General features: G+C 27.4%; 1 protein-coding gene across 2 annotated transcripts in view; it reads left to right on the top strand.

Annotated features, from left to right (window-relative positions):
- Positions 1-1,459: 1,459 nt before the first annotated feature.
- Positions 1,460-12,635, top strand: part of LOC148228357 (uncharacterized) — a 44,809-nt gene continuing 33,633 nt past the window's right edge. For both annotated transcript variants that reach the window (XM_088200983.1, XM_088200982.1), the window contains exon 1: positions 1,460-1,784. The gene's annotated coding sequence lies outside the window, so the exon portion shown is untranslated. The remainder of the gene's footprint in view (positions 1,785-12,635) is intronic.

Here is a 12,635-nt window from a genome sequence, read left to right as displayed (position 1 = left end):
TAAAAATCCAAATAGTCATTAATACAAATTAAATAGTGCATTGGTTTATGTGCATTAATTTTTATGCTTTGTCTGTGTAGATTAAAAGTTCCGGAACAATTTTGAAATGGGTAAAAATGAAATGTGTCTTAGAGCTTACGAACTAAGATGCCATCATTTTGGTTTTCAAATTACTGAAACATAAATTCGTTCATTCCAGCAATATCTGTATTATGAAATAAATATAATTTGTATTAGAGCAAATATTTAGCTATTTTATTATTCGCTGAAAATGGTGGTATGTAAAATAAGTGATCTTCTAAAGTTGCCTAATTCCAACAATTATTTGTATATGTGCATTAACTTTTAATAGGCGTATAACATATATAGGCTTTCCGAACAGGGGTACCACTGAACCCCAAATCTTATTCCATATAAAAATTATTATTGATAAGAAATTAGATGACAACACCTTGTAGATTTATTTTCATAAATATAATACACCAATATATCCAGGATTTATTGGAATTTTCTCGTGCAAACGAGTTATGTGAGGTTCTTTTGCTCTGCTTACTCTCGACGCTTAAACCAATTGTGAAAATTTGGGGATAGAATTTGATTTGTAAGCAGCAAAAATGCTGCATAGAACGCTTTTGCGTAACCGTTGTAGTTTGAACAGCTTTGGCAATCCCAAATAGCGCATTCCACCGGCTTGTTAACACTTACTAAAACGATATAATTGGTAATGTACTAAACGGTCTTTGTTTGCTGTCAATTTGGGGATGTACTTACCTATTTCATACAAAGCTCCGATCGCCACGTACGTCAGCAATTGTTTAGTCTGATTAATATAATTTTTTACAGTTTTAAAGTGTATTTGATATCTTGACTAACGCTATATACGTGTTTTTTGCCGCCCAATCCATGTAGTTTCCGGTAGTCTAATATTCTTTTAAATAAATGCTTTTAATTCACGACGGAATTTAATGGCCATAAATAAAAGCAAGTTGGCGATGAATTTCATGACTAACACACATGGAATCACAACTTGCTTCTACTGAAACTTTTTTGTCTCTATCATGTCACGCAGACCCTGGAGAAACCGGTAGGGTTGCCAATTAAGTAAATAATTATTACATTTTAACTTGCCTTGAATATTATTTTTCTGACTATCCCTCGCATATATACATATATGTACATTATAAACCACATTTTTTTATTCTCATAAACGAAATTAGTTCTCATATATTATTATTATTATATACTAGATAAATAAATTTATTTCATGACAATAAATCGTTGGCTCTGATTTTTTAATAGACAACAGTAAAACATTTTAAAGTTAAACCCAATTTTATTGCACCGCTATATACTGTAATGAAATTAATTATAGAAGTAATATAATTAATGAGGAAATGGTATGAATTTGGATCATCCTATTGATCGCACGTCTTATCCACGTTCTTGGAGTGGCAAAGAAGAAGAAGAGCATTGGACAACGATCGTGGCCAGCGCCAGAGTGGGGCACGGGCTCTTTCACTTTGTGACTTCCTCGAGTTGGTGCTTCGAGTCAGTAACTGGCCAGATGCCGAAGCAGTGACAGCTCGAACGCTGGTCAGATTTTTACTTTTGAATCTGATTTCGCGAAATATAAACATCGGACCATTTAAAAAGTTTCCCGATTGCGCATTTTTTGCAATATCGATCGTTGTTTTGTATCGACGGGTTTTATTTATCGCTTGAGTTTGTGTGAACTGTTTGAGAATAGTAGCAGATTTTCAGAAAAGGAGAAAACTGCATTTCATGTGAGTATCATGCATATTAATCATATGCGTTAATTAAATCAGCGTATTGGTGAAAAAGAGGGGCGTATCTTGTGGTTTTCTCATGTAGATTAAATAGAAAAATAAGGTAGATCTAGACCTAGGTTAAAAACGTTCCAAAAATAATGATTATTAAGAATTTAGCAAAACATTAAATCATTTATGTAATACTTATTTTTTACAAATTTTATTATTATTTTATATTTTACGAAAATATTTTTTTTATATTGAATTTATTATGGCGTCCTTTTATACTTGCAGCCTCAAGTATTTTATTATAATTGCTATCAGTGCAACTCAGATACAAATATTGTTTGTTATAATACTTTGTTGTATGATTATAAACCATAAATGGCAATAATTCCCAAATTTTTCCCATTGTATTCGTTGGAGATCTCAACGCGCTACAATTGAAACCCGATGCTAATTGTGAATTATATTATTTGATACATTTGCATATTAGAGAAAAAACAATCGAAAATCAAATTTGTTACAAATTTTAATATTTGAATATTGTCTACTAACAAGTAGGATTAAAATTTATTTTTTGTTATACAAATAATAATAAAAAAATGATATCGACTAATTGATCACTTACATCAATAGTTCCAAATGGGTCTGAATTTTTAATGTAGCAAAAATATATTTTCATTTATATTATAAAAATATTAACATTTGCAGTAAATTACAATTACAAAGACAATAGAAAAAATATTAAAATTAAAACTCAATAAATGAATATTTTTATATTTTCTCCTTGAAAATAAACAATTTCAATCAAATTTATAATATACTTAATATTTAATTCTTTATTCTATTCATATTATTTTAACTTAGGTTTTATGGTTAATTAAATCATGTTTTGTTACACTAAAGTAGAGCAAAAAAATATCGATTAACTAGAAGTAGCTTCCTGTTTAATGCTATCATTTCTTATGTACATGTTTCTCACATAATTTATAAAATCGCTTAGTAAATTTGCATTGTATTGTAAGAATCATTGCACAATTGAATAAGGCCTAATAGTTATATATTTATTTATTTACAATTTTATTTTATTAGCTCAATTACTGTTACTGATTTAAAAATTTATCACTTATGTAAATTCAACATATTTGTTGTAAACTACATATACCAAAAAAAAAAATTGAATATGCTAATTCGCAAAAAATCTTTCTGTTTTCTTCTGCTTAAAAAAAGATTTTCATTTTTATTTATATTTATATTACTAAAATTAATCTAAATATTTGTTTTGCATTAATAAAACAACAAGAAATCTATTGTATAATAGATATTTTAAAGTAAACTGTTTGGCCTATTTTCCAGTTCATATTTCATAATAAAATATTATATTCCGTTAAGCGTGATGTTTTTATTGACAATTGTTGATACATTGTAAGCTCGTTGATACCCGTGGAAATCGATCTAAATTTCTACAAAAACTCGTTGAAAATTGGCGAGAGCATTGGAACGAGTTATTTGTCCGTTCTTCAATTATAACAGTAAACATTCTCACGATTTGGTTTTGTCACTGCAATAATTCGTCGACGGTGTCAGCTCTCTCCATTGTGCGATTAGAGAGAGATGGAGAGAAAAAAGATGTCAAATTAACATTTTAAAAAAGTGTTACCATTATATCAACACTGGTTAGGGTCAAGGTTTCTAAATTTCTAAAATTATAATTTATATAGAAGTTCTATCCACTCTAGTTGTGAAAATATATATTAAAATAATGCTAATTTTCTGGATGCATATTTGACATTTATGAACGATAAAATTATGATTTAGTACATAAAAGTAAGTAACTTGCGCTTAACATTTACGTAGATAGTTAACAATCGTTAATCCTTTCTAAAATACTCATTCCATGTTCTCTGAAATGAGTTTCTATTTAAATATTATTACAAAACAAGTACATGTCAAATTAAGCCTTTGATTAATATTATTGATTATGTATTTTTTGTGAAATGGCACTACTTAAGAATATTTTCTGCTTCAATATTAACATGCATATAATTATATAAAAAAAAATCTAGAAATAGGCTATAAGTTTTTAAATATAGAAAAAATATATTTTCATATATTAAATATCAGCATGAAATTAAATTTTTACGCATTTACGTATTTATATATTTTAGTGATAAAAAATGCTGTATGTTTCATTAGTAGTTCTAAAATATTAACATCAACTACATTTATTAATAATATACAAAAATCAACTACAAAAGCAAAAGTATATAACATATGTTTTTATGTGCATGTATAATTTATAAATCATATAAAGCAAATGTTAATATATTAGTCATCTTTTATAATCATACAAATTAACCATTTTCTATTTTGGAAATACTTTTAAAGTTGTACGTTTTACTTTTAAAGTAAACTTATTTATTACACCACTCGTTATTATTTTGGTTTAATAAAAATATAATTAACAATATAAGTTAAATTTAAACTTTTGTATGATATACATAAGTTATCATATAATAAAAAAAACATTTCGAACTACTACTTAATGATTTTTCAATAAATTTAATATTCATATTAATTCTTAAAATCCATAAAAAAAAGTATTTAATTTTTTATTTATATTTTATTTATAAATAATATTAGTTTAATTACTATATGTTTTAAATAATCGGTCAATATTCATATTCAACAATCTGACACACTGGTACACATATCACAATTATAATTTTAAAAAATGTGTATTTATTTACATATTTTTTGTATAATTATTAATTATGATAATGATGCGATTAATAAGTAGTCTTCTGTGTAGTATTTTCTAATAAAATAATTGACAAATACTCTTAAAATAAATTAAATCAAACACAATAGATATTGATCTACTTTTCGATACAAAAAATCAATATATATTTACTACAATAAAATACTAAAGTATTAAAAAAGCTGTAGCTGTTTGTAGTTGCAATACAGAAAATGCTATGTTTTTTTGCTTAAACATTCACAAATTAGTAGTGTGTGAGTAGTCATGATATGTTATCGTAGTGGAAAAGACTATAGTACTTTACCGAAAATTTTGGTCTAAATAAATATACTAAATGAAGAGGATTATATGGTGATTAGAATACGCTGTGAAATATACCGTTATAATCGAATAAAATTATAAGGAGAGCTTTTAGATTAGATTGAACTTAACGTGCTTTTTTTGATTTTTGTTTCTTAGGACGCTACAGTTGAGACGATTGGATAGTTAAATAATTGCAAAGCAATTTTTATATGATTTTTATTCATGCCAAAAGCTTTTTTCAATATTCAAACCATTCCACTGCACTTTATTTTAATTTTTACGCAAAATTTTGTTGCACAATCTCAAAATAAATAAATTTCCGAGCGTGACAAAATGCATCGTCAATCAATTCTTGACTGTCAAACACAATCTACGCGTCTAATGTCGAGCACGTTACATACAGTTGAGCGCACGATATTCATATTAAGTAAATATATTTATTGGTCAATATTATACATGTATGTAGTTACTTCGCCTAAGTTTTTGAGATTTTACCAAACATATGTTGAAACCTCCAATCGAAACTCCAATTACATATTGAAACACCGCTCTAAAATTGCTACATTTACAAAAAGCCTCGCCAGATCATACGCATTAATTTGTGCGTTAAATATAGCATTCTACGTACATGTTAGGGTATTTTCCACATATGAGGTTAACGAGTGCCTTAAGAGGCGCAAGCAGTTGCTCAATCCTCATGTGACGTAACCATAAATAATAATCAGTTCACCTTCAAAACAACGACGACAAGGCCGCAAGATTCCAAGGCCGAATCCGAAAGAGCCCTACAGCGACACACTCACCGCGAGAAAGTGTCGATGATTATTTTTTCGGTCCGTTCAAAATTGATCTTGTTGTTGGGCCACTCGGCAGACAAAGATCACGGCTCTCATCCTAGCTCGGAAGTGGGTCAGCCGCTCTCCTCGGCCGGAGTGAAAAGTGACGGCCTAGGCTGGCTGGCCAGAAGAAAGTGATATCAGTGATATCCAAGTGTCTCGAGCGCGAGACCGTTTCACCCATGCTCGCTCACCACTTTCAAGCGCCGAACTGCATTCCGATTGGCAGGGAACAAAATTTATCGAATAGGACAGATTTTGATATTTAATTTTATGTTGATTCATGAGTTAGTGAGGTAGTGAAGGATTCATCCAAATATATTCGGTATGAAAAAGATTTCCAAATACGGTCTGAGCTATTCCAATAAGGCAATGATCCCTGTCACATTCTACTAAAAATCAGATTGATTTTAAAGAGAAGTTTAAAATCCTTTTAATCTGTAGATGTAATAAAGAAATTAGTCTTTGTCCTGAAATATGTCTTACGGTGCTATTTGTCTTCCGGTGATATATTGTTTTCAATGACCGTTTCATAACAAATAAATATTCACTCAATGCACCGGATAATCCTTGCATGTTATTTACGAGGGAACCCTTGAGTTCTAGTCGTAACGAGAGCCTTTGTGTGATCGAACTATTGTTTAAATAATCACTTTTGGTCAGAGTAATTTCGCGAGTTATAAGTTATACCCACAAAATCACACATGATTGTAACATTATAATTAAATATATACATATTTAAGTCTAGTACACAATATTTTATCTATTGTACTTCTTGTCAAAATATATCAATGAGCAAATAAATATTGAATTGGAATTATTCTATTCAATTAGCGGTTTACAACCATTAAATAATCATAAAGAGATATAGTAAATATTTGGTTTGGCAAAAACTATATATATATATTATTACATATCGAATTATTGTAAGATAAAACTGTTTCAGTGAAATCATACCCGAATACATTTTTACCAGTAGGTATGTATTTCTACTAGCGAAAAATTAATTTAACTGATAGGCACTAGTGCATGCTAATAATGCTGCTCTAACTTAACCTAAACGAATTCACTTCACAAACAAGTCACTTATTTTAAATATGCTTATATTTGGATAATGAAAAGCATAATGTAATATCAATACTGCTTTCAGTAGTAAAGATTTACTTGAAAAAAATAGTACTTCAGGAATACATATAGTTTTGATCTAACCTTCTATGCTCATCGCTGATTTGATTGACAAGAATTTTTATTTTGGTTCTTTTAAATGACCTTGGTTTTACTGTTTTTTAAAATACCAAAAGTTTCATTCGCAAACCGGATAAACTACACCCAGATAATCAAGTGTACTCGGTATAGTTGTTTATCAGATAAAATTTACATTATTTTAAAGAAAATATACATACTGGGAATAGTATTATTATATTTAAGATCAGCTCAGAATATCATATATAAATCAGGTTATTTAATCTTTGTTGTAAAAAAAATTATATTCAGATTTAATAAAATAATGTTATGTGCCTTATAAAATTAATAATAACACCACTACTAATCTAAATAAAAAAAAAAAATTCACAACAATTCGCGCAATTATTTAAACGAATTTCCTCTCGCTGTAGTTCTGCGCCACGGAGTCATTAAGTCACCTATAAGATCGGGTTGAACTCTTGTGGTTTCAGTGAATGCTTATTTGGGCTGGTCTGACTTGGAAGTCAAAAGTTTTCAGGCTTATAAGATTCTTATTGGTCGATTGGTGTTTGTTCCAAGTCAGAAGTGAAGTGTTTTAAACAGAGTCGCGCCTTCTATACATGTGACACGAGCGGCCGCATTTTATGTAATAATGTTTTTTTTGTGTAACTATAATTTGTAGCTTATATTTTTAATTATCTATTTCTTGAAAATATTATAAAATTATTTATTATTATGGGACGGCCAATAATTGTTTTTACATTAGCAACTTAATTTCTAGGTGCATACCTGTATATTAGTGTAAAGTTCTGATTTTATTCCAGGTGGAAGTAAGTTCAGATATGATTTCACTGAAAATATAACTTCTACATGCATTTTTCAAAATAACTCAAAATTAAGTTTTTTTTTATTAAGCTGTATTTATCAATAGTTTTTTATTATTCTAAAAGTGATAAGTTTTATTTTATTAAATATATAGATTAATTAATAAAGCAGTCATATGTACTTGCATAATATGTGGAAAGAAATACGTATTATAAGTATAAACAGACATATGTTGTATATATATCCTTCATTCATGCGGAAAGGGTTCAATCCCGTTATATGGGTATAAGGCAAAGAAGAGTTTATAACAGTAAAACGTTCAAAAGGTAGTACAGAGTACTATATTGCCGTTATATACCCACTGGAAGCAATTAAGATAATCACGATTAATTAATGTTGTGCAAAACAACGAGCAACTCAGATTTTTTCTTCTGTGAATAATGAACAATTGTCAATTTATTTTAATAACGTATAAATTTCAATAGAAAATTGAGTAAAATTATAGGATATTTCGACAAAATTATACAGCAATTTAACATTTATGATTTTTTAACAATCTACATAATGATAATGAAATTATAATTAAAATTTAAATTGAAAGCTTTCATCGTATATATAAATTAACTATATCTACAATAAAACAATACTATTGTTTATTTTCCTAACTTTTTACGTCATATAAAAGATGATTGATAGTATTATAATGTACAATAACAAAATGACATTTCATTGTTACGAATGTTATGTAAGCATATTTATTTGTTAAACTAACTAGACCATTAAAATCATTGAATTTTGGGATAACGTTAAAGTGTATCGTCTATTTTATTAGATTAATTGTTACATACGTAACGTAAACAACAATAAAGATACATTATAAAATTTGAAGCATGCAACAGCAAAAAAAAAAGCGACGTTAACTTTCACCGTTAGTTTGTAATTATTTATATGCAGTTGACATGCTCAACTGGTGTTCACGATTTTTTTTAATTGTTGTTTAATTATCATATAATTTTAATTTTGCAATATTATGTGTTTTACGTGCTATTCACATATACAATTTATTGTACCGTAATATTTTAAGCCAGACGCCATTTTCGATATTTTTACAGTCTTAATTACAGGCAGTACCGCTAGCATTCTTATTCAAAAAAGCAGGAAGCGAAGCGTAAAACGCTACAAACAACCGCTCTTGAACTTCTTTCGTGTGCTTAAAAGCAGTTTCCATTTTGCGAATATGCAATGCGAATAGGCATGACCTTATGTGTCAAGTCATCGACTGATAATGACACGCAACCATAGTTTACTCAAGGATAACTTGTGAGCTCACCTATTACCTAACTATTGAGATAAACTAGCTTTGAATTAACGATGACTCTTTTATTTTTTGTATGTGAGGAAACAATCACTGAAGAGTCATGAGAGTTTTTAAGCTATTACTACTACACATACCATTTTTTCTTCTAATGTCTTCATTTAATCATTTATATAAGGATGGAAAAATAACTGAACGATAACTGAAGTACTCGTATTTCAATATTTCATCTAAAGCGATGATATTCTGTTTATTAAAATTTACGTAACATAGACATTTCTTTTTTAGAAATGATATCGTTAGAAATGACATAAGTTAATACAAAATAATGATATAAATTGAAATGAACCTCTAAAATATAAGCTCGCAATTTGGAATCAAAAACAGAGCATTTTTTTTCGTTTATGCTCTGTTACATACAGACATTGGGCTTTTATTAAATTATGAATAAATTTATTATGACAATAGTGATATTAAATTTAATTATTAACAGTAAAAAATTAAATATTATTGATGAATATTCGATAAACAATAAAAATATAAATACATTTTTTCCTTAAGGCTTAATTTAAATCATGAAATTAATATAAGAAAATAATGGCAATAGGAATTGCATGAAAATATGATAAAAATATCTGTATTTTATCTAAATATCAAATTTTATAAATCGTAAATTTTATTTTTAATTTTTCCTAAGATTTTCCGTAATCATTTTAAATCATAGTTTTAAATTTTATATTTAAAATGGAAATATGTTTTTTTTTTATATATTTTCATAATTAATATAGTAATGCATCTATTCATGAATAACAGTTAATTTTTTAATTTATACTGCTAACCGTAACAAGTAGCAATATTGTTACATATTTATTTTTTTCTGTAATAAATATGTAACAATATTACTCGTTAGTTTTTATCTTATTTTTTCCCAATTTACATTTTATAGAATCATCGATTTTATTTTTATGGTTTGCTTTGGCAAATTACTGAGAAAAACATTTTTATTTCTTATTATTGATTATAACATACTATGATTTTCTATATATATCGAATTCATTTAAAGCTTAGTTTTAGACTTTAAATTTGGGATGTTTAAACATATTTTTTTACGAAAAAAAAAGTTTATCCCTTATAAATTTCAATAATGTATTTTATTTATTTTTCTACTTCATTTTATTTTCTTACTGATAACTGAAAAAGGTATATAAATATGTGCATTATTTCACAGTTAGAATATTAGTATTAGTTTGTTTATTATCATATGAAGTGACCGATTTTTTAATGGGATTTAAACTCTATAGTACTGTAATACTATTTTAATATCGAGTATTCAATAATATTCGTAAGTTATTATATACTTTAATTATATACTACTTGCTGCTGAAAAAAACACAATTCGCTAAGCTATAATTAATTTCTTTAGACCAGTGTTTTTTTTGTTAAAGGCTTTTATAATATCACTATGATTTTAAAATTTTATATTTTAAAGAAGTAAGAGAACCAATGAAGAACAAAATTTTGAACATTGCAGTTTTTGCCTTTCGAATAGTTCGTGCGGTACCCATTTGTCTATTTTTGCACCTTTTTATATCATGAAATAGTTGAAAGAGAAACCTCAATGTCTGTTTCGAGTATCCGAATAATTATTTAAGAATTAATTTCAACAGCGATTTACAATTTAATTTATGTTTAAGGTTATTATCACCATTATAAAAATGTTCTGTCTTACAGTACCTTCATCATATTCCAAATTAATATTTCTCGTGGCCTGCGCCAAATTGTGTCTCAGTTTAAACTCGCACATAAAAAAAGTAAATATTATGTCGACACCACATAGAAGCAAAAAAAAATAAAAGCTCTGACAGCAAATAAAAAATTGTCTTTGTACACAAAAAAAAATATTATATTGTATCGTCTATCAAAATTTGGATTGATCATTAAATATTTTGTCAAAAGCTTTCAAAAATAAAATTTATTATAAGTATAAAAGAAAAAACCACTAATGATACTGAGTAAATATACATATACATACATATGCAAAAAATAATGATAAAATACAGTAATTCACAATTAATAAAAACAGGTGACTTTAATCGTTAATTACGCTACTCGCCATAATTATTTTATTAAAGCAATAGATTATTTTGAAGTCAAATAAGCTTGTTATGAAATTAACAAGTATATAATAAATAATTTTGTTTAGGTTTGATTAAAAATATGTTGGCACAAATTGACCCCACTTTTGCTTCTATAATATCTAAAATAAACGAGTTTCTTAAAACTGGTTAAGATTTTGACCAAGCATAACCAGACCGATTACTTTCTTAGCTATCAATCAACATGATTGTTTACGTTATAAATTAATTTCTTTACGTTTTTTAATCGTGTTTGTACAAATAAAAAATGCCATAATGTAAGAGTATGCGACAGTCAAGTGTGCGGACGTGTTAGCGTTAGTAAATTTTATTTGACGAAGAAACTTTCACCCGAAGCAAACATTTGCATGTTTGTCGTTTGTGTTATATGATGCTATTATAAATGTTTGTGTTGGTGATTTTTAAACGAATCAAGAACGCACTTTGGCTACCAGTTTACTGCGCACGTGCCAGTTTGTTGTTGGTACGGAGAAATTATTTTACTGTATGGTTATTTGCTGTTATTGATTCGTTGAACTTGAAAAGCTTAACAAAACACGCACGATATAAATCGATCGATTCTGTTGACTTTGAACATTGTTTTTCCGGATAATTGTAATTCCTTATTAAACAACAAATATGATTTATAAATATTGATGTTATTAGCATTTCTTTAAATATATAGTATATACCTACTGTTATTATGGTCTGAAAATTGTTTACGATAATGTGAGCGAGAGCCCTCGTTTTATCGGTCAAGAGCGAGGCCCGCAACTAAGCAACAAATATATTATATCTTAAACTATTTATTACACGAATATATTATTATATTTGTTACACGAACGCCTATATAAATTTGTAATAAAACAGAAGTTTAAATATAACAAATTGTGAATATCTCCAAACTCATCAGCTGTTGCGATAATCTATTTGTTTCGAAAGATTCAATAAAAGTTACAATAAATTTTATGAATGCTTATAATTTAATTAAATTAGCGAGTTTAATATTTTTATTAAACGCTTTTGTTTTTTTTATTAAAATAAAATTTATGTTGCCACTTGTGTCTAATATCAATAATATTTGTTTTTTATTTAATTCTTATGTTTATCATCTGACACATTAAATATACTATATTAGTATTTAAACTTATATTTACGACTTATCTCGATTATAAATCACAATAGTGTATTTATTGTTTATCATTGATTTAGAATTTATTTTTTACACATAATTTTAACTCTATTAAAAGGGTGTTTTAAAATTAACGCAAGACTTGAATTTGCTGTCATTTGTGTAGTAAATGTTGGCAACCCTGAAAAAAAATTTGACAGCTGAATGTTTAGGGTTAGTAAAAATGGAGCGTTACACGATACAACAACGTGTTTTTATTATTAAACAATATCTCAAAAATAATGAAAGTTTGGCGTCCGCAATTCGAAAATTTAATACATAATATGGTCGGAATAGTGATTTAATTTCATCAACTGCGAAGAGATTAATTG

The sequence above is a fragment of the Plectrocnemia conspersa genome, unplaced genomic scaffold (assembly GCF_051122295.1).
Source record: "Plectrocnemia conspersa isolate PC_06_02 unplaced genomic scaffold, ASM5112229v1 ptg000012l, whole genome shotgun sequence".
NCBI lineage: Eukaryota > Metazoa > Arthropoda > Insecta > Trichoptera > Polycentropodidae > Plectrocnemia > Plectrocnemia conspersa.
This window is presented reverse-complemented; position numbering and strand designations above follow the sequence as displayed.